Genomic DNA, 23,446 nt, shown 5'->3' with positions numbered 1-23,446 from the left:
CTTCCTTACATCTTTAATCATGCTTTCGTTTAGTTCCATGAGCATATTTATAATGGCTACTTTGAAGTCTTTTTCTCTTAAATCTCTCATCTACTTACTCTCGCAGACAGTTTCAGTTGTATGTATACGTCACAATTTCCTGTTTTTTGCACACCACAAACTTTTTTGTTGAAAAATAGACATTTTTCATAATATATTGCAGCAACTGCAATACTGCAATACTGGTCCTCCCAGCCCCTTTCCAGGGCTATTTTTGTTATTATTATTTTTTTCTTTTCTTTTTTTTTAAGAGAGGGGTGGGTACCAAATTACTCTATTTGAAGGAATGGTACTAACGGAAAAACGTAGGTAGATGTTTTGGTACAACTTATAGAAAAGGTAAAGGAAACTCAGACATGCATGCACTGCCTTGGTGACCTGGGAAGTCACCCATGGCTACAGGAAGCCAGCCTAAAGCTTAGCTCTCGTTGTTGTCACTGTTTCCCAGGGTGTGCTTGTCAAAGAGATAACTCTGCCATGCCAGATTCGGGAAGGCCCCCATCCTTCGCAAGTTGGTTACATGGTTACTCAATTCTTTAATGGATTTCACCTACTCACTCAGGTAATGAGTCTCAGTAAAGCCACACAAATGGGGGTCATTTTTGTCAGTGGCCATTTTGTGCAGTTCCAGTAGTGACTGATTTACATTTTTTTCCAAGTGTAGCGCACATTCCATTGCATTCAGCCCATTCTCCCAGTCTTCACAGTCTGGTTTCTTGATATCCTGAAGGAAGATTCCGCCACCTCTCTGGTTCTGCAGCTTCATCAGTTTCTCAGCATGTTCCCTCTCCTCAGGAGATTGGTGAAGAAAGTATTTGGCAGAGTTCTTCAAAGCCACATCATCGCTGTCAAGGTAGTCTGACGTGGACAGGTGGCATAGAGCTCCAGGTTGATCTGGCGGGTGATGGCGGCCTCCGAGTCCAAATGGCAGCTCTGGCGCACCTGCGAGGGGGCCGCGGTCCTCTCTGCAGGCAGCTGAGGAGATGAGGCTCCGGGGCTGGAGCGGACGTGAAGGACCTTGAGGCAGTGAGAAGGCGGGCTCCCTCCAAGCACTGTTGAAGCAGGAAATCGAGGCGACTCTCCAGCGAAGACTGTGAATTGTTTTTTGTTTATGTATATAAAAGTCTTCTTTACTCACTACTCACTGAATACTTGTGTACTTTCAGTACTATTTCACTTTTAGTCGCCGTATTTGGGAGTTTCCCCACAGCAAGCAATTGTGCAAGGCCAGCTGGGTGTCCTACAATTTAATTCAGTTTTGTATCTACCCGGAGTCAACAACAGATTCCACAGTTAAGGACACAGTCTCACAAGACTGCCCCCCTCCTTCCCCACCTCACTTTAGATACTACTTACCAAGTCCAGCATATTAGCTGTACTTCTGAAGGACTGACTGGCTATAAATCAGAGGGTTCCACAACCTCCTCAGGTCTGATTAATTTGCTAGAGCACCTCACGAACTCAGGAAACCAGATTACTTACTAGATTACCAATTTATTACAAAGGATGTTAAAGGATACAAATGAACAGCCAGATGGAGAAACATGTAGGGCAAGGTCCCAAAGGGTTCCAAGTTCAGGAGCTGCTGTCCCCATGGAGTTTGTGGTATGCCACCCTCCTAACACATGGATGTGTTCTTGTTCACCAACCTGCTTTTCAACCCTCTAATTACCCTAGTTGGTTCCCCTGGCAACCCGCCCCCATCCTTATCCGGAGGCTTTCCAAAAATTTCCTCATGCACATAAACTCAGGTGTGTTTGAAAGGGTTTGTTATGAATAACAAAATGCACCCACTTTACCTTTATCACTGTAAAACCATTGCAGGAATCAAAGGCAAAAACCAAATAAAACAAAAGATGCCCCCACTGCTCTAATCACTTCGGAAAATACAAGTTTTTAGAGCTGAGAGGCAGGAATCACAGACAAGCACCAAAATATATATTTCTTATTATATCTCAGTATCACGGGCCACCCCCTAGTTTTTGAACACAGGTCCCTTACAGCAAAATGATCATACCTATCAAAGCACTTACATTTGGTGTAACGTTTATATTATAGAACAGTTCTTGCGATAGTACTTACTGTTAAATAACAAAAATTCAAATGAGGAAATTTGAAGATCCAGTCGGCTTCATTAAATGACTCATGAAATGGGCACCATCCAACCTAGCAAACAGAAGGAGCTTCATCTAGCTGCAGAAAAGGAAAGGTTTTCAGTTTTTTTAAGGCAGAGAGGGAGCAGGAAAAAGGAAATTATTAGCAAAGAATGCATTGTTTTAGGTAAGGCCACTCTCCTAATGGGAACGGAAGGGCCTGTTGGCCGAATACCCAGCGCTAACCAGGTAATTCCAGGTTGAATCATTAAAGGTTACACTTCTGCGGGAGGTTGTAACTGCAGTTAGGTTAGGTATTAAGTCTTGGTTTGCTGATATGGGCTTGAACACAAGTGACTCCGTTTCAGACCTGTTGTTTATTTTTAACGGAACCAGTACAAATATGCCTAACATTTGAAGAAGCCAGTGTGAGGTAGGGACAGATTTAAGGAAACAACTAATTCAACTAATTTAAAGAAACAACTAATTCAACTAATTCATCCTCTAAAGCCATTATAAACATCTTCATATTTCATATTCTTGCACTAGTTTGATTATTTTTTTCCCTTCAGCTATTGCTATTTATACCTTATGATAAACGTGTGCAGAACTATTTAGCACAGAAATCAGCTTATGGTTAGCTAGATCTAGTTCCTCCTTAGGTATTACATCCCGAGGAGGCTTTAACTTAATCTCGCAATACATTTGATCATGAGTATCAGTATCATAGGACACACTGACATGAGGCAGTTACATCTTTCCAACAATACCACACTGCCATATGGTCAGTGCAATTCAGCTTCCTTACAGAACAAATCGGTAAGGATTACAGAGATGTATGCTTTGTGCACCCAACAAGATCTACCCTTGCCCACATAGCAGAAATTATTACGAAAAGACAGGTATCATTACAGCTGGCCATGGCTTAGTTTTATCTGGGTTAATTCAAGTTAATTGGAGGGAAAAGTCAATCACCCTCCCCATCTCGTAGGCTTGTACTGAGACTGGTTTTCATTGTGTATAAATATAGCAGAGCCCATCTTCCTCCCAAGGGGAGGATACGAGCAGTATTTAGAATAGTTCCTATCCCTGCTAACTATACTGCAGGATATGTTTTATTTCAACTTATTCTGGGGGCAAGCACAGTCATTATACATTGGTGTAAGTTACAAGTGCCGTGCCCACAGAGAACTTCCATAAGCTCGCAGGCCTTAAGATTTCCACAGGTGTACCCCCTTGAGGCCCAGGGACTAGGATAGAGGACCATTGTTTCCTGGCCACTTCAGCCTCTATCCATATTAAAATAGTCAAGAGGACCTGTCAGTTCAGGGTGCAGGCCCTTTCCCAACCCTGGGTTCTAGCATTACCAAGCATTACTTGTGGAGTCGGCCTGATGCAGTTTGCTGGTGCTTCTTTATCTCTCCAAGCTGCTTCTTATCCTTTACCTTCTGCCTGGAAGAGAACTCCCTCTAATATGTCTATTCTAGTGAATAAATCTTCTTTCTCTGAATGCTGCTCCTCATTAAAAGCAAACTCTGCTTGTCCCAGAATACCTAGACTGGCATCTATCTCCCCTTTTCTGACTTGTGGGCCATTGTTGTTTAATCCACCATGCACGTTGTTGCTATTGCCTATTAACAGCCTGGGTGCAGTTAGGATACATATTTTGTACCCAAAAATATTAGGCACCCCATAATAGGGTTGGTCGGTCAAAGCCAGCTGTAATTTAGTTTGAGTATGTCATATGTCCTCCCACAGCCTTCCTGTCTGAGTGGGACTGTTCCCCAGGGGACCCAGATCCACCACATGATGCCCACTGCTTTAATCCCAGTAGGAACCCATTGTTTTTCCCCATTCTGCTTATAGCTTTCCAATCCACAAAAACCAGGACGATTGTGTTTGTGCATAGCACACCACACTGTGGCATGTTGGGCAGGCTGCCATTGTATTCTGTCTATTATAACCAGGGACCTTTCTAAGCATCTGCTCATCAAGGTTTATAGCTACACGGTAATCAGTCTGCTGGGAGCCATCCACCACAGGGTCTGAAATTCCAGTAGGAAGCAGTTCTCAGAAATCCCTTCCCAAATGATATCTTTTATAGTATTGATAGATGGAGCCTGAAAAATAGTCAAAGATACTGGAACATTATTAGGGCTTGATTTAGTCAGTAACACTGATCCTGCTCGTCAAATATATCCTATGACCAGAACGTCTCCCAGACTCAGGTTTGCAGGCTGCCATCTGACTTTGCAGGATCAAAAGCAGGGGTGGTCTTGGCAAACATAGCTTTGCCCGTCTGGGCATCTGGTATAATTCTGCTAAGAAATAATATTATTCTCGTTCTCTGAGCCTCTCTTGAGGTTGGATTTCTCTCATTGCATAACCCACTTATACACTCCTTTACTCTCAGCTATTATTTCTCCTTCTCTCATTTGTCATTTATTTTCATCCAAACTTTTCCACATTTGGAAGGGACATTAAGTTCAGCCACTGTGCTGGCCCAGATTGCTAGCAGCAACACTAGTCTAGCAAGTGCCTCCCCACTCAATTTGTTTCGTGATTGGCTGGATTATTTTAGTGAAGTCTAGTCTCCCTGCCAACTCATGTGCATACACGCACACATAAACACACATATACACAGTGTTAAACTTCTCATATTGCTCCTTAAGGCGTGACAGTTTTGGATATGCCCACAGTCACTCTGGGATGAACTTGTTCTCTTCCTCTCTTTCCCTGACCACACCCAGATGTCCAACTCCACTAATCGCCCGTTAGCTGCTTTATTTATTTAGTTATTTTCATCAATGTCCTGGGGGCATAAATTGCTCGATAAACTAATCCCATCAAACTGTAGCTCCTTTAAAGAAATAGTTTCTGAAGGCAGTGTTCTATATATTTTTCTGACTCCAAAAGGAGTCCTCCCAGCTATCCTGTTCCTCAGTCCTCCTAAACCAGCCAGCCTACAGTCTGGTCTGTATCCTTATTAAATGCACGGGTCTCTATCCAACTTCCTCTCATCACAGCCTCTACTGTTCAGGCCCGTAGACTTGAACTCTCCAAACTCTGCTACAAATGAAGTCATTTCCTTTGGGAAAAGATCACGAGCTATCTGTTTTATGGCCCACTTCTCTCCCCAGGAAAAATTTCTGAGCCCAAGCTCTGAAGCTGGAGTTGGGAACAATGGCAAGTTTCTCTCTGAGCGACACCCCTGCTGTAAAAACTGAGTGCTCAGTGACGTTGGGGGGGGAACCAGCAGCCTGAGACCCTCTCAGCTTGCCTCTCTTGGCATGGAACAATTGCTCCTAAGCTGGGGCCAAGACAAGTGGGCCCCAGTCTTCTCAGCAAGCTGTGACAAAGGCCCTGGATTTCTCTTAACTCACACAATAGCCCCTACTTCCTAAGTTGGCAGTCCTTTAAGTCCTTAATACGTCATTGCCACAGCAGTACCATAGACACCTACACAGATTCCTTTGATATTAATAGAATGTCTCAGTTCACTCTCTTTCTGCCTACTGCCATCAGGATGTCCACATTTATAAATTATTCCCTCCTAACAACCCAAAATTCTCCAGTTAACTTAGTGTAAGTTGTGGGAAGTTGGCTTTCCTGCCTGTTTCCATTGGAAAGTATGAAAAAATCATGTCCTCACTGACATGCAAGGCTTTCTCTTACCAGAATGAGGGATCACTTTCTCCCCAGGCTCTATTATACTTATCCATTCCTAAAAGATAGTGAAACAGAGCAGGCCCCTGTGGGACCCTCCTGAGTAAAAAAGCCTTTCCATGTCCCCTGTTTTCTTGCTTATAGGAAAAAGGCTTCAGCCTCCTAGAGCTTCCCTGAGTTCCAAAGGTCAGATTCAAACAATTACTAATTATGGAGGGAATGCAGAAACAAAGGAAAAGCAGTCAAGAAACAATAATGGAGAAATAAAGCAGAGTCCTGGCTCCTCCTCAAGGGATATACATAACAATAGATCTTTGAGTTCTTCTATAGGAACTAAGCCCTCCACCCAGGTGAAGGTTGGTAACTGCAGGCTGAGCACAAGATTTCTGGAACACCACCCTGTTACCTACCAGTCAGAAGAAAGTCAGACACCCTGTAGCCCTCACCCCAAATTTTGCCTTTAAAAACCCTTCTCTGGGGACTTCCCTGGTGGTGCAGTGGTTAAGAATCTGCCTGCCAATGCAGGGGACATGGGTTCTAGCCCTGGTCCGGGAAGACCCCACATGCCGCAGAGCAAATAAGCCTGTGAGCCACAACTACTGAGCCCACATGCCACAACTACTGAAGCCCACGCACCTAGAGCCCATCCTCCCCAACAAGAGAAGCCACTGCAATGAGAAGCCTGCGCACCGCAACGAAGAGTAGCCCCTGCTCACCACAACTGGAGAAAGCCCGTGTGCAGCAATGAAGACCCAAGGCAGCCAAAAATTTAAAAAGTAGAATAAAAAATAAAGAAATTTATAGTAAAAAAAAAAAACCTCTTCTCTGAGATCCACTGGGGAGTTCAAGTCTTTTGAGCATAAGCCACCTGCTCTCTTTGCTTGGCCTTTACAATAAACTATTCTCTGCTCCAAACTCTGACATTTGTTTGGCCTCACTGTGTGTTGGACTCTTGAACTTGTGTTCGACAAAAATAGGACTTTCTGAGGTTTATTATAATAAAAACAAGGTAACATTTTGAAGGGTAGCAGAATATGTCATCCCAAAATATGCCTCTTTGGCATAAGGATTAATGTGAACTGATTATTTTTAAGAAACTGTAGATATAGGAGAAGCTCTGAAAACAGAGTAGAAATACCCTTTTGTAAGAGACATCTACATTTATAAAGGAAATCTACGTTAGAAATGGAGCATACACCAGGAAGAGGCCTATTTCTAGAGATAATTTTTTCACTTGAGAGACTTATCTGCACAGCAGGGCAACCTTTATTTACCAAACACTTTCACTTCTCAACTAACCAAGAATTGACTTTTCCTCTTTGAAGCCCCATAAGTATATAATTAAAATCATTATGTTTCCTCCTGTTAATCTGTCTCCTTACTCCAGGCCCCTACACTTTGGCTCACCCTCAACCTAAGCCAGTATACATCCTCTCCTGAGAATAAACTGGCCTCAGGTAAAATAAAATATTCCCTGGTCTACTACCTGAATGTGCCACGCATTCACACACATCCTGTTCCCCACACCTAGTTCTTTCTAGCTTTGTTTACTCTTCTCTTTTTGCCTAACTCTGGAGTTGCTTACAGACCTTATGGTCAAAGCATTCTTTCTCCCTGTAAGGCCAGCAGGTCCGGGGAAGGGCCCAGGGACCCAGACAGAAACCCCGCCAAAGTGGCTGATGCAACCGACACCTGACATTGCCACACCACTCGGTCCCGGTCTTCCCGCTCCCCGAGGGGCGGAACCAACAGCTCTGAGGCTGATGCAACCGACACCTGACATTGCCACAACACCCGAGAGATTACCAAAAAGGGGCTGCTTCACACAGCAAGCCCCTCCCCTGCGTCCACCCCTATAAATTTTGTTCGCGCCCACACCCGGGCGGGACTTCTCTGGCCCCTTTCTCTCGGACCAGTGAACCTCGACCGGGAGCGTTCCCAAATAAAGCTTGTTTAAGCTCTCCTCCATTTTTCGTGCCGTTCCTTACACTCCCTGTGGCAATAACCTCCCTCCTCAATTTGCAATAGTTCATTTCCCTCACTTGCAATAATCCTTTCGAATACAGTCTCAACTTCACTAAATCCAGATTTGATTTTTATTCCAGTCTCATCAATGATTTCTCTTGATATTGCCTACTCTGTGACATCCCAAACATAGGGTTTTATGTTTTATGGTTAACCTTGAGTTAATACTCAGGATAAAATAATGAGACACCACATAGAGTAGAGCAGATTGCTGCTGTTCCAGCTGAGGTCATCATATACCATCTAGCCTCCAGCCAATCCAGCAGACACAGGAGGGACTCCAAGTGAGACCTGAAGAACTTCCCAGTGGAGCTCAGTAGAAATTGTCAGCTTGTAAAGTTATGGACTCAAGTGACTGTTAGTGGTATTGTTTTAAGCCTCTAAGTTTGTGGGTATTTGTTATGCAGCAGTAGACTGATGATACATTGACTGAACACATGAATGAAAGAATGAACAAATGGATGAATGAACAAATGAATAACGACAGTCTGAAGACTGTATTCCTTCCCAAGTAGGAGGAAGGCAAACAAGGACTTCCAAAACAGATCGCAACTGGGGCTTCTGATCTGAGATGATATATAGTATATAAACTGACAAGGATGAAAATATGACTTTTGAGTGTATTTTTGAAACTTCAGTTGCTATGGGGGTGTTTGGAAGTGTATCAAATATATCACCCACCAAAAATACGGAATCATGATACTAAGAGGATATTAGTTCTTTGAGTCATGCATTCACACTAGACTAGAAAATATCTTCATGATATTGTAAAAACTCAAAATCACAAAGGAAGTTGGATAAGTCTTTAAGGTATCTTGAAAATATGGGAGCATCTTAATTCAATATCTACTTAGTAAAAAATATATGAACCTTGTCCTCTATATACCACACACTTTGCCAGATGCTGGGAATAGACCAGAAAAGACATAGTCATTGCAATCAAGAATCTGACAGTCTAAATTTTAAATACATAATGTATACAAAATTTTATCCATGTCCAAGAGATCCAAGTTTTAAATTACCATTTATTTTGTGTAGGAAAGTTTATAAATTCTGATCTCTATCATAAACATCTGAGTCAGAGTAATTCAAACTTTTCATGGATCTGGAGAGAGATAGAAATGGGGAAGATCAATGGGCTTTTGTCTCATTAAAGCCAATGCTGTCCCAAGCATTATTGTTTTTAATTAATTAATTTTTTTGGCTGCATTGGGTCTTCATTGCTGTGTGCGGGCTTTCTCTATCTGCGGCAATCAGGGGCTACTCTTCATTGTGGTGTGCAGGCTTCTCATTGTGGTGGCTTCTCTTGTTGTGGAGCACGGGCTCTAGGCATGCGGGCTTCAGTAGGTGTGGCACACAAGCTTCATTAGTTGTGGCACATGGGCTTAGCTGCTCTGCAGCATGTGGGATCTTCCTGGACCAGGGATTGAACCGGTGTCCCCTACATTGGCAGGCGGATTCTTAACCACTGCACAACCAGGGAAGTCCCAATCATTATTTATTTCACTCAGTGTTTTATTTCAAATTTACTCTCTGAGTTGTAATATGCTATGACCATTGTTAGTATACTTAATTTACCGAAGTCACTAATTATGATACCACATTGCCAAAACCACTGACGAGAAATTGATTTAAAAAAATTTTTGTTTCTTCATCACTCTAAGCAATCAGAATGGATGATTGGTCAAACTAAAACTGTTATTTTTATGTCATAAATTATATTTTTCTGGAGCTTTGTTGACAGAGAGTTCCTATAATTTTACATATGAATCAATAGAGAACCAGAAAATTTAAATGGCCTTCCCATGTTCAAACAGCTAGTGGGTAGTAGAACTGAGGAGGGGATTGAATTATTTTCTCTTGTCATGAGAAGTGTTGTCTCTTTTATATCATGTTTTCTCTGATTGTCTAAGGTTGCCTACTTTATGGTGACTTCTCCCCTTCAGAGTACAGTATTAAAAAGTGGTAACTTGGTAAAATATAATAAAGATGTAAATACATTTATATTCATTTATACTTTCTGGGAATGTGCTTTCAGGAAACAAAAGAGATGCAGAAATTTTAAAAAAAAAGAATCTGACAGTCTAGTTGAAAGGTACTGACGATTATAATGTTAAGTGCAATGAGAGCAGTAAGAAATTTATTGCCTGTGTAACTAAATACTTTGGGTTAGTGCTGATATCAGGTATGGCACGATTCAGGGCTGAAACGACTGGTTAGAATTTCATTTCTCTCCATTTATTAATTTTGCTTTCGTCTATGTTGATCTCATTCTTGGGTTCCACATGGTAGCAAGATGGTACCAACATGGTGGCAACAGCTATGACTTCTTTGGCTTCAGATCCAAAGAGAAAGGAGCAAGCTCTCCTTCCTAGATGTCCCAGGAAAAGCTCCTCTTTCTTGAGTAATTTGTCCATTCCTGAACCAATAACTCTGCTGGGAAGGGTGGGGGAGGCACTAAGAATGTGATTCACTGATTTAAGTCTGGATTATGTGTTAAATTTGCTGGAATTTTGAGTTTTGGCTCTCTCTCCCATGGACCCAGTCTCATGGACCGAAAAGGAGAAAGGGCACAGATCCACACATGTCACCCGCTTACGGGATCTTAGTTCCCTGACCAGGGACTGAACCCATGCCCTCGGCAGTGAAAACGTGGAGTCCTAAGCACTGGACCACCAGGGAATTCCCACCACATCATTGATTATGCATTCTTTTCTCATGGGAAAAAAATGGAAATAAACTGTGAGTCTTAATACAATATCATTCTCTGGAAAGTCCCACCAAGTACACCATTAAAACAAATGGAACATATAATTTTGCACAGTTTCTATGAATAAAATCTCTATTCAAATTTTAACAGTTTACTATTAAAAATGGCTCCTGGCCACCTATTAGTTCACTAGGGCTGCTATAACAAAATACCACAGACTGGGTGGCTTAAAAGACATACATTTATTGTCTCACAGTTCTGGAGGCTAGAAGCCTGTGATCAAGGCATCAGCAGGGTTGGTTTCTCTTGAGGCCTCCCTCTTTGGCTTGTAGATGGCTGCCTTCTTGTTGTGTCCTCACGTGGTCTTTCCAAAGTACATGCCCCTGGTATCTCTGTGTGTCCGCATTTTCTCTTCTTATAAGGACACCAGTCATATTGGATTAGGGCCCACCCTAACGGCCTCATTTTAACTTAATCATCTCTTTAAAGACCCTATCTCCAAATATCATATTTTGAGGGATGAGGGATTAGGGCTTCAACATACAAATTGGAGCGGGGAGGAATATAATTTAGCCTCTAATATTACCTTTCTGACCTCATTTCTTCTCTCTCTTTCTCTTACTTTCTCTCTCCCCCTAACATGCTGCTCCAGCATACTGGCTTTTGAGTTTCAAATACTAAGCATTTCCCCTGCTCAGGGCCTTTACACATGCTCTGATAATCCCTGCCTAGAATGATCCTCCCCTGCTGTTCCCTTGGCCCACTTCCTCTTTTATTTCAGATCTCTGCCCAAACATTAGTCTCAGAGATGGTTTTGACCAACTTAAGAAAAACAGCATTTCCCTCAGTCAACTTTGTTTCACAGAACTTATCTGATTTAAATGTTAACTTATTTTTTTACTAACACATAAAACACATGAGGAAGGAACCTTGTGTAAGTACTCTATCTCCAGAACTCAGTATAGTGGTTGATACATGGTAAGTGTCCAACAAATGCTTGCTGAATGAATGTATATAATTACTGAAGAATAGAGAAAGACTGACCCACTGAACCTCCTACAAATGAGTAATTAATTTATGATTGGATGTTATTTACTAATCATATCTGTCTCAGGAACCAAAAGTTATAAAAAAGGAACCAAGTGAAAATATTTGGTAGGAAAAGTATAATAATTGATAGGATAATAGCAGATGGATGTAGCCATAAAACACATTAGTGAGATAAGATAGAGAAACTCTACTAGAAGGTAAAAAATAAACAGAGAGAATATAAGTATAAAATTATATACATATATATATATATGTAAGGGGTAGAGAGGATAGAAATAAAGTACTTAACTGAAATTTCAATTAATCGAAATCTTAGAAGGAAAGAAAAAGGAGGAAGTATGTGATGAAATATGCAATGATCAATTTTCCAGAATTAAGGAAAAATAAAATAACTCAAATTGAAAAGGTACATAGATTGGTAAATGAAAGAGATAAGAAAAAAAGGATGTATATTAACAAACTGAAGGATAAAAACCATATGATCATCTTAATAGATGAAGGAAAAGCTTTCGACAAAATTCAACACCCATTTTAGGAACTTACCTCAACATAATAAAGGCCATATATAACAAATCCACAGCCAACATCGTTCTCAGTGGTGAAAAACCGAAACCATTTCCACTAAGATCAGGAAAAAGACAAGGTTGCCCACTCTCACCACTATTATTCAACATAGTTTTGGAAGTTTTAGCCACAGCAATCACAGAAGAAAAAGAAATAAAAGGAATCCAAATCAGAAAAGAAGAAGTAAAACTGTCACTGTTTGCACATGACATGATACTATACATAGAGAATCCTAAACACGCTACCAGAAAACTACTTAAGCTAATCAATTAATTTGGTAAAGTAGCAGGATACAAAATTAATGCACAGAAATCTCTGGCATTCCTATACACCAACAATGAAAGATCAGAGAGAGAAATTAAGGAAACAATACCATTCACCACTACAACAAAAAGAATAAAATACCTAGGAATAAACCTACCTAAGGAGTTAAAAGACTTGTACTCAGAAAACTATAAAACACTCATGAAAGAAATCAAAGATGACATAAACAGATGGAGAAATACACCATGTCCTTGGATTGGAAGAATCAACATTGTGAAAATGACTATACTACCCAAAGCAATCTACAGATTCAATGTAATCCCTATCAAACTTCCAATGGCATTCTTCACAGAATTAGAACAAAAAATTTTACAATTCGTATGGAAAGACAAAAGACCCCGAATAGCCAAAGCAATCTTGAGAAAGAAAACTGGAATTGGAGGAATCAGGCTCCCTGACTTCAAAATAGACCACAAATCTACAGTAATCAAGACAGTATGGCACTGGCACAAAAACAGAAATATAGATCAATGGAACAGGATAGAAAGCCCAGAGATAAACCCACACACATATGGTCACCTAATTTATGACAAAGGAGGCAAGAATATACAATGGAGAAAAGGTAGCCTCTTCAATAAGTGGTGCTGGGAAAACTGGACAGCTACATGTAAAAGAATGAAATTAGAACACTCCCTAACACCATACACAAAAATAAACTCTAAATGGATTAAAGACCTAAATGTAAGGCCAGACACTATAAAACTCTCAGAGGCAAACATAGGCAGAACACTCTGTGATATACATTACATCAAGATCCTTTTAGACCTACCTCCTAGACAAATGGAAATAAAAATAAACAAATGGGACCTAATGAAATTTAAAAGCTTTTGCACAGCAAAGGAAACCATAAACAAGATGAAAAGACAACCCTCAGAATGGGAGAAAATATTTGCAAATGAAGCAACTGACAAAGGATTAATCTCCAAAATTTACAAGCAGCTCATGCAGCTCAATATCAAAAAAAACAAATAACCCAATCCAAAAATGGGCATAAGACCTAAATAGACACTTCTCCAAAGAAGATATACAGACTGCCAACAAACACATGAAAGAATGCTCAACATCACTAATCATTAGAGAAATGCAAATCAAAACTACAATGAGATATCATCTCACACTGGTCAGAATGGCCATCATCAGAAAATCTACAAACAATAAATGCTGGAGAGGGTGTGGAGAAAAGGGAACCTTTCTGAACTGTTGATGGGAATATAAATTGATACAGCCACTATGGAGAACAGTATGGAGGTTCCTTAAAAAACTAAAAGTAGAACTACCATACGACCCAGTAATCCCACTACTGGGCATATACCCTGAGAAAACCATTATTCCAAAAGAGTCATGTACCACAATGTTCACTGCAGCTCTATTTACAATAGCCAGGACATGGAAGCAACCTAAGTGTCCATCGACAGATGAATGGATAAAGAAGATGTGGCACATATATACAATGGAATATTACTCAGCCATAAAAAGAAACAAAATTGAGTTATTTGTAGTGAGGTGGGTGGACCTAGAGTCTGTCATACAGAGTGAAGTAAGTCAGAAAGAGAAGAACAAATACCATATGCTAACACATATATATAGAATCTAAAGACAAAAAATGGTTATGAAGAACCTAGGGGCAGGACAGGAATAAAGATGCAGACATAGAGAATGGACTTGAGGAAACAGGAAGGGGGAAGGGTAAGCTGAGACAAAGTGAGAGAGTTGCATAGACATATATATACTACCAAATGTAAAATAGATACCTAGTGGGAAGCCACCACATAGCACAGGGAGATCAGCTTGGTGCTCTGTGACCACCTAGAGGGGTGGGTTAGGGAGGGTGGGAAGGAGACTCAAGAGGGAGGAGATATGGTGATATATGTATATGTATAGCTGATTCACTTTGTTATAAAACAGAAACTAACATACCATTGTAAAGCAATTATACTCCAATAAAGATGTTAAAAAGAAATTACACTGTAAAAAAACGAAAAAGGATAAAGGATGTGATCTCAGGTTTAAATACTAAAAGAGGGTGAGAGATGAAGGTGGGGAATGATGCAAATACAGGCAGTCTTGCTCTAAAGCCTGAACCCCATTCACTGTGACCTAAATGTCACAGTACCCTGATATCACAAGTTATGAAAAAGGTTATATTAGGCTCAGTAATGATATATCAAAAATATTAGCTATTATTTGATAATTATTTTATATTTAAACTTCAATTTATGTTGAATATATATATATATATTTTGCATGGTGTGAAGGACTTCATTTATAATCCTTTTAAACAGACAATTTCCCCAGCATGATTTATTGAATAATATTAGCACTGTCTCTAATATTTATATATCTTCCTTTTTTTTCAGTGCTTGCTAAGAATTTGAAAAGCATATTGAAATTTTTGTGAATTATTAGCTAGGGTAATTTGCACTAGTTGCTGCAATAAACTTTCACATTTCAATGACTCTTCCTCATTCTGTGTGAGCTTTGGGAGTTGTCCCCCTGCTACTTTGGGTGGTTCTTTCCCTAACTATCCTCAGGCAGTTTCCTCACATGCTTGTCCTAATCAGTATTGAGCTGAAGACTTGAGGAAGAAACTCTTCAGATTGTTGGAGCTCTCTCTTTGTACAGCCCTTTCCTCTCTGCAACTCTGCCCTGAAAACTGGATTCTCAGCCACTTCTCAGACTCCCACTTCTCTTTCCTTATCTGAGACCTGGGTCCCCCTCCCTGTAGTGTGGCCTGGAGCTGTTCTTCAGGCAGTAAGCTGGGGCAGTTGTAGGGCTCACCTCACTTTCTTCCCCTTTCTCAGGGATCACTGTTCTGTACTACCTGATATCTAATATCTAAAAGCATTGTTTCATTTAGCGTGCCCTTTTTAGTTGTTTCATGTGGAAGGACAAATTTGGTTCACGTTACCCCATACTGTTCAGAAGAAGAAGTTCCCTGAGTGTGTAAATTGGAGTTCATTCTTAAGCAATCTTTTTTTTTTTTTTCCCCAGAATGTGTAGAGCATGAGATTGTGTTCCCTAGAAGCAGAGCCTGAGATGGGAATTCTTATGAAAGTGATTTAATGAGGGTTTGCTCTCAGAAGAACAGGAGTGAAGGAAGCAGGATAGGGTAGGGGAAGAAAACTAGGCAAGACTGAGGTCTCAACTGGAGACTACTTTCAGTCTAGTCCTCCAGGGAGCCTGGGAGCACCAACTACACTGCAAAGTTGGTCCCAAGGAGGATGGATTTTCATTTACCCTCGTGTCAATCATTGGCCATTGGCTGCCAGTGTGGGCGGGGTGGTAGAGGGATAGGAGCAGGTTAGTAAGGTTAACATTCCAATACACAGAAGAACAATTTTCCAGAGCCCTTGCTCCCAGCTCCAGTATCCACAATGGCAATCCTCCAGAGAAGGCAGCTGTCAGCCATTAGCAGCCAACACTCAGCAGCTGGGTGCCAGGTAAACAGAATCTGGGTTGGGCACCATCAGTATCTACAATATGTGGTAAGCATTTCATGTACTTTGATGTGTGAAAATATTTTTATTTTGCCCTCACACTTGACTGATAATTTAACTGGTTTAAAAACTTCAGGCTCAACATAGACTTCTTTCAGAACTTTGAAGGCATAGTTTTCTATTAGCGTGTAGCTTATAAGACATCTGTCTTAGCTTGGGCTGCCATAACAAATTTCCATCGAGTGGATGGTTTAAACAACAAACATCTATTTTTCACATTTCTGCAGACTGGGAATCCAAGATAAAGGAGCTGGCAGATTTGGTGTTTGATAGGAGCCCAGTTCCCGGTTTGTAGATGGTTGTCTTCTCCTTGTATTTTCACGTGGCAGAGAGCAGGGAGAGAGAGAGGCAGCAAGCTCCTCTATCTCTTCTTCTTTTTTTATTTTTATTTGTTTTTATTTTTGGCTGTCTTGGGTCTTCGTTGCTGTGCACGGGCTTTCTCTAGTTGCAGCGAGCAGGGGCTACTCTTTGTTGTGGTGCGTGGGCTTCTCATTGTGGTGGCTTCTTCTTGTTGTGGAGCACGGCCTCTAGGCGTGCGGGCTTCAGTAGTTGTGGCACTTGGGCTCAGTAGTTGTGGCTCACGGGCTCTAGAGTGCAGGCTCAGTAGTTGTGGTGCCCAGGCTTAGTTGCTCTGCGGCATGTGGTATCTTCTTGGACCAGGGCTCGAACCCATGTCCCCTGCATTGGCAGGCGGGTTCTTAACCACTGAGCCACCAGGGAAGCCCCTATCCCTAATCTAATTAGCCCTTAGCACTAATCCCATTCAGGTGGGCTCCACCCTCATGACCTCCTGATCATTTCCCAAAGGCCCCACCTCTTAATACTGTCACACTGGAGGTTAGGATTTCAACATATGAATTTGTGGGTGGGGACACAGGCATTCAGACCATAACAACATGCAGTGTCAATCTGATTCTCATTATTCTTTTTTTTTAATTCTGTATTTTTAAATTTTTGGCCACATCGTGCGGCATGTGGGATCTTGCCTGGGAGTGAACCTGTGCCCCCTGCAATGCAAGTGCAGAGTCTTAACTACTGGACCTCCAGGGAAGTCCCTGATTCTCATTACTCTTAAGTAATAGTTATCTTACTCTATATTGAAAATAATTTAGTATTTCCTTTTTATCTCTGATGATCTGAAATCTCATTGGCAAAAACATTTTTTTCATATTTTTGCTTGGCACTTTTTGGGTCATTTGATCTCACTGTAAAGTTTTTATTCTGGTCTGGGAAGTTTTCTTCTAACATTTCTTTGTCTCTTTTTGCCCTTCAATTATCCCGTATCTAATACTCAAACCTCTGGAAATTTATTTTTATTTCCATGTGTTTTTAAAAATTATTAGACCTCATTATTTAGAGCAGTTTTAGGTTTACAGACATATTCAGCAGAGAGTACATACAGCTTCCATATCTCTCCTCCCTGCCAACAGTTTCCCCTACTATTAAGGTACTACATTAATGTGCACTTTTAATTTTATCAGTAGATTATGGATTATGTAGTAGGCAGATTAAAGCCCCAGGAAAGATGTCCACGTCCTAATCCCTGGAACCTGTCAATTGTTAATGGTACAAGGTAAAAGAGATTTTGCAACTGGAATTTGTTGACTTTAAGCTAGGGAGGTTGGGAATTCCCTGGCTGTCCAGTGGTTAGGACTCCATGCTTTCACTGCCAAGGGCCCCAGTTTGATATCTGGTTGGGGAGCTGAGATCCCACAAGCCTCCCAGCATGCACACCCCCCCCCTCCAAAAAAAAGATAGGGAGGTTAATTTAGGTTGGTTCAATGTGATCACACAGGCCCTTAAAAAGTAGAGGAGGAAGGCAGAAGATTCAGTCAGAGAGATACGGTGTAAGACGGTCTTGACCCACCTACTGGGGCTGGTGATGGAGGAAGGGGGCTGTGAGCAAAGGAATGCAGGTGACCTCTAGAAGCTGAGGCTTTTCTTAGTAAAGAAAAACCAACATCAGTCCTATGACCACACAGAATTCAATTCTGCCAACAACCTGCGTGAGCCTGGAGGCAGAATATTCCCTAGAGTCTCCAGGAAGTAAAGTAGGCCTGCTGACACCTTGATTTCAGTCTTCTGAGATGCAGGCAGGGAAACCAGTGAGCCTAAATTCTGTTACTATAAACTCCTAAATTTGTGGTAATTTGTTTTGGCAGCAATAGAAAAATCATACACTGCTATTGGTCCTGCAGTGGATACCAGTACTCAATTAGATTTTCAGCATGGAATTCAGCTTGTAACTTCTTCAGAGGTATTATCAACATTGGTTACATCTTGGTACCAACCAAACATTTGAGAGTTACGTAGTATTACACAGCAAAGGAAGAATGAAGAATGGTATATGATACTCAATTTTAATTTATGATTTGGGTTTAACTGACTCAAAACCATTACATGCTCTTGTATCAGTTCAACTATCATCAGAGATCACCCAGATTTAGCAAACCTCAGCTGTGGAACATAGGGTGGAGTGCTGGGATTTTGGCCAGCAGCTTTACTGCTTTGACCTAATTTTTCTAAACTGAAGATGAGGTAATACCAGTTTCTACTATTGCACAATAAATTGAAAAGTGCAAATGCAGTTGATGAACTGGTTTAATGGAAGATGCCCAGGGCTCTGTGTGGGAGGACTCAATGAGTGTTGAGAAAAGAAATACCTGCTATATCTGAGTATTCACATTTAGAATATAAGAATTACCACAGGAACTCAGGAAAAAGAGGAAACATATTGGCAGATGGAATATTTTGTTTTACTTGACATCACCTTCAAAGGTTAAGAACAGACTCCCAAACTAACTTCTCTTCCAACCTGATATAAATCTAATTATTATATCCAAATACTCTTCATCCTTCATTCTACGCTGTTTACACAAATTCATCATTCAGTGCTACTTAGCATTCCCAGTTTCTTACAGAATTCAACGGGTGATAGGAGTGGGTATTGGAGGAGATAACATAGTATGATTCGCCAGCAAATACATCCTAGTATACTCAGGGTACTAGGCAGAAAGAAATATCACTCATGATCTAGGAAGAGACTTGATACAAATTACAGTGGATAAGGTACTGTTTTAAACCTTTCTTTTTTTTTTTTGCGGTACGCGGGCCTCTCACTGCTGTGGCCTCTCCTGCCGCGGAGCACAGGCTCCGGACGCGCAGGCCCAGCGGCCATGGCTCACGGGCCCAGCCGCTCCGGGGCATGCGGGATCCTCCCAGACCGGGGCACGAACCCGCGTCCCCTGCATCGGCAGGCGGACTCTCAACCACTGCACCACCAGGGAAGCCCTAAACCTTTCTTGATTCTAGCTATACATACGTTCCCAGATCTCTTAGGTATGTGACACTACATGCATGGATGGTCAAATCCCAGGGGTAAATGACCTGCAATGTTATATGTTTCAGTTTCAGTGTGAGGTGTTTTTTCTTTGGCTCTTTAATATTACCTGGTCTCCACCTCATGATGACATCAATTGTTCTGTTTTTGCAGAAAGCATTAGACCTCATTTTGGTTTATGATCTTTAAGTGGATCTAAACCTACCCATATATTCATAAAATCTGTACACATTCACCACACATAAAACAAGTTTATGTTTTTCTAGTCAATGTTGGCTTTTCCCAATCTTGCTTTGTTTTTTTTCAGCTGACTAAACCTATTCAGTAACTTGCATTCACATTCATACAGCTCTACCTATAATTCTTCATTGTTACTTCTGATTGGCTTAGGCCGTATTTTACAAGTACTTTGACTAAAATTGCTAGCAGTGGGTTGCAAAAGGAAATCAACTTCTTTTAATAGGATGACTGACTTACTAAGGTATTAATGTTGTTAGTTTACCTTCTCTAAAAAGTGCTTGTAATTTTATACAGAAAGACTAGAAGGGCATAAAAGCTAATGATGCAATTCCAGCACTGAAAACAGCATGGTAGACATTTTCAGAAAAGAGTTGTCCTCAAATTATAAGAAATTAGCTCTCCACAGGTAACAATCTACCTCTGGTTTTGATGGATAAATTGGAGCTTTTAATTTTACCAGTGGATTATAGATTATTTTCTGCTGGATGCATTACTATGTTATTGCATTTCATAAACTCTTCTATTTCTTTCCTTCCATTCACATGGACAGAAAATATTTTTCTCCTTTTTCTTCTCAATTTAGCTGTTTTAGGTAGGATCTTTTTGGGAGATTGGTTACCAAAGGGCAGGGTTAGTTGAAGATGGAAACCACTGGCCATATTTCCCTAAAATATTGTATTTAGGTAAGACACCTTAGAAATAGGTCTGGGAAGTTCAATCCTCTTGGTAATTCCAATCCATCCTTAACTACATGAGACTTTACTTCAGAAGTGTTTTTGTAGAAGACTTTGGAATTATTAGGACTTAGATTTTATTTCACTTTTACTTTTATTTTTCAGTAATGTTCTCTTCTCTTCTCCTGTTATCTACTTCTCCTGAATTGGCTGACTTCCTGTGTGTGTGTATGTGTGTGTGTGTGTGGGTGTGTGTGTGTTTTGCCATTCTTCCTCTTTTCTCTTCTGCTTTCCCAGAAGATCTTGCCATTAGAAACTAAAAAGGACTGTGTACTTTCAGAATAGTCTTTATACATTTATCTGGTATAAAAGGGAAATTCTATTGCATCACATTCCCTCAGCTTCCTTTTGTGAATTCAGATTTTACTGAAGATAGGTTCCAAAGAGATACAAATAAGCATTGATAATTTTTTCCTAGGAGACTTCTCAGCTGGGGTCATATCACTTTCTGTCCCCTGAATAAGATAACTGGAAGGAAGAGGCTATTTTACCTATTTCTCCTATACTCCCTACAATACTAATCACAGTATTTCTCAAAAGGTTACCTGCATCAGGTTCACCTGGGTGATGATAAGAATGCATATTCATAGGTCCTAGCCCAGAACCATAGATTCAATATCTCTGGAGACAGAGCTCAGGAACCTGAAAGTTTTATTTCTGTTACGTGCTGAATTTTCTCCTGTGCTTTAGCCTGAATTTTCAGTCACTGGCTAGATATGCTTACTTGAATGTATTTTCATCCCACGCTCACTTAACACATCCAAAATTAAACCATCCACTGTCCACCTCTAATTCTGTCATGCTGGTATACGTGAAGCTATCATTGGAGTCACTCATCCTCGTGTTCCCTCATTTTTACTTAATCAATTTATTGGCCTCTGTGCCAAGCACTGGGAAAGACAGTGATGAACAAGACAGACATGGGTCATGCCCTCAAGGATCATGAAGATTCTTTTACAGAGAGCAACTTAATCCTGTAGATTCTCTTGTGGTTTTGTTTGTTTTGTTTTTCAGAATACTCCTTTACTTTCCTTGTCTGCACCCTAATCTAGAATCTCATCAATTATGCTTGGACTGCTATAATCTTTTCCTAATTAGTCTCTTTGCTCCTAATCTCCCAGCTCTTCTCAAAGATTAATCTGCTGAAAACGTAATCTTCAAAACACCACTTTCAATATATTTATCCCCACTTAATGGCTTCATTATTTCCAACTGCTTGTAGGTCATTTTTCAAAGTAGAGTCAAGGCTCTTTACAATATGGCCCCCAAATGAATTTTTACTGAATGAACTCTTTTACCCCTATCAAATAGACATCTGAACTTGATGTAAGCATTTTTTACTTATTTATTTTCTGGGCTCATGACTTTAATTACACTTTGACCAAACCATACTTTTCTCTTCAGGCCTAACTTTTCCTCCCTCAGCATGGCTGGCGCTAAGCACTTGCTCTTGCTTCAGTTCCTACGTTGATTCTCTGCTTTACTCATTAAGCATGTGCACCCTGGTAATATTACTTATCTTTCTATGTATTTTTCTAATTCTTCAATTATTCCATAAACTTTCTGAATGTAGAAGCAATGTTTTATATACGTCTTTATCTCCTCCTTGCCTAGTCCAGGCCTATATGTAATAAATGTCCAATAAATATTCATCAAATTCTTTATATTCATTTATTCATCCATTCTTTCATTAAAAAATTATGGAATGCCCACTGAGAATATAGTCCTCTTTTGCATGGAGCTTAAATTTTAGTGGGACAGAGTTTAAGCAAATAATTAAGATAAAAATGAGATCAATTGCTTTATTTGTTTGCCAAGAAAAATTTAACAAGCACTTACCATAGGCCAGGAATTGTGTTACGTGCTGAATTCGCTGGGAATACAAAGCTGAAGTTGATAGGCTAGTAGAGGAGAATTATACATATAAGCTACTAAAATACAATGCTTTAAGTGCAAACAAAATATCCTAGGGGCACAAATGGGGGCAACTCTTTCTGCCGAGGAGTCAGTAAGGCTTCATTTAAGACCCATTCTAAAATGGGTCTTAAAAGTGAATTTAAACAAAGGACTGGATAACACAATATTCATAAAAGGAAGGTGGTTGTTGGAAATCTGACATGCCCATTCTTATATTATTACTCTGAGCAGAAACCTGAGCTGGGAACATGAAGGTGATCAGCTAAGGCAGACTTGAGCCTTACGATGGTTCACTGCCAGGTGAATGGCTAGCTATTGTTGCTGGGCCTTCATCTAGGCCCTTCCCTGGCCCTGTCCCCTCAGCATGGACAGCTGTTCCTAGGGAAAGGCCGTCTAGTTGCCCCTATAGTCTTCAATACCCAGAACAGAATTAACTCTGAGATCTTTCCCTCTGAGAATCATAGAATGATAGCGTTGTAAAGGATACTGAAATCACAGTTTAGTTGTTTCTAATTTACATCCCCCAGAATCTTAGGGAGTCTCAAAATGGCAAAAGAAAATCTGAAATCAACTTTCAATATTTCAAAAAGCCTACCATAAATTGCATCTTTTGGTGGTATTAACTGCCAGGTTTCCTTGTTTTGTGCTAAAAATCATATCAGACTCACCTTAGACGGAGATTTTAACTGAGCTGTGGTCCGATTAGGCATGATTTGTTTTCCCATTATTATTATGCTTAATTTGGTAAATAACTTTTCAAAACAAGATATCATGGTCGAATGCATACAGTTGGTGACACTTGCTACAATGTTTGCAATTTACAAAGCACTAGTCACTGACTTCAATACTGTGGAACGGCTAACAGCAAAGCCCAGAGTCCTTGACTCTCAGTCCAGTGCTCTTTTCAACTGCTCAGAGCTTCTAGATTCTTTCCGTGTGCCCCAGTCTTCAGGGCCTTCAATCCCCGACTCGTAAGTACCTGTCGTACCCTCGCCACTGGGTTATACTGCCTGCCTCTCAAGCGACAGCTACCGCTCCCGGTTAACGTTCAGGAATGCGGCTCGCCCTCACGCATGCGTGGTGCAACTGCCCCGCGCCGGCGCCGCTCTTCTTGGCCTGGAGCGGGAACCTTGGGTAACCCGCAAGGGTCGGCGCCCAGGGCGCGCGTGCGTAGTCGCTTTTGGAGCGCTTTCCCCCCTCCCCTTTCCCCAACCCCTTGCGCCACCCCTACCATCCGTTCCTCTCTC

General features: G+C 40.8%; 1 pseudogene across 1 annotated transcript; it reads right to left on the bottom strand.

The window, feature by feature from the left end:
• Positions 1-457: 457 nt before the first annotated feature.
• Positions 458-22,909, bottom strand: LOC309823244 (ferritin heavy chain-like; annotated as a pseudogene). Its single transcript has 3 exons — positions 22,868-22,909; positions 22,122-22,155; positions 458-1,091 (listed from the first exon to the last, which is right to left on the bottom strand). The product of its transcript is annotated as a ferritin heavy chain-like (transcript).
• Positions 22,910-23,446: the final 537 nt, after the last annotated feature.

This window comes from Grampus griseus (genome assembly GCF_964374135.1).
Source record: "Grampus griseus genome assembly, chromosome: 1".
Classification (NCBI taxonomy): Eukaryota; Metazoa; Chordata; class Mammalia; order Artiodactyla; family Delphinidae; genus Grampus; species Grampus griseus.
The sequence above is the reverse complement of the archived record's forward strand: the minus strand, read 5'-3'. Positions and strand labels throughout refer to the sequence as shown.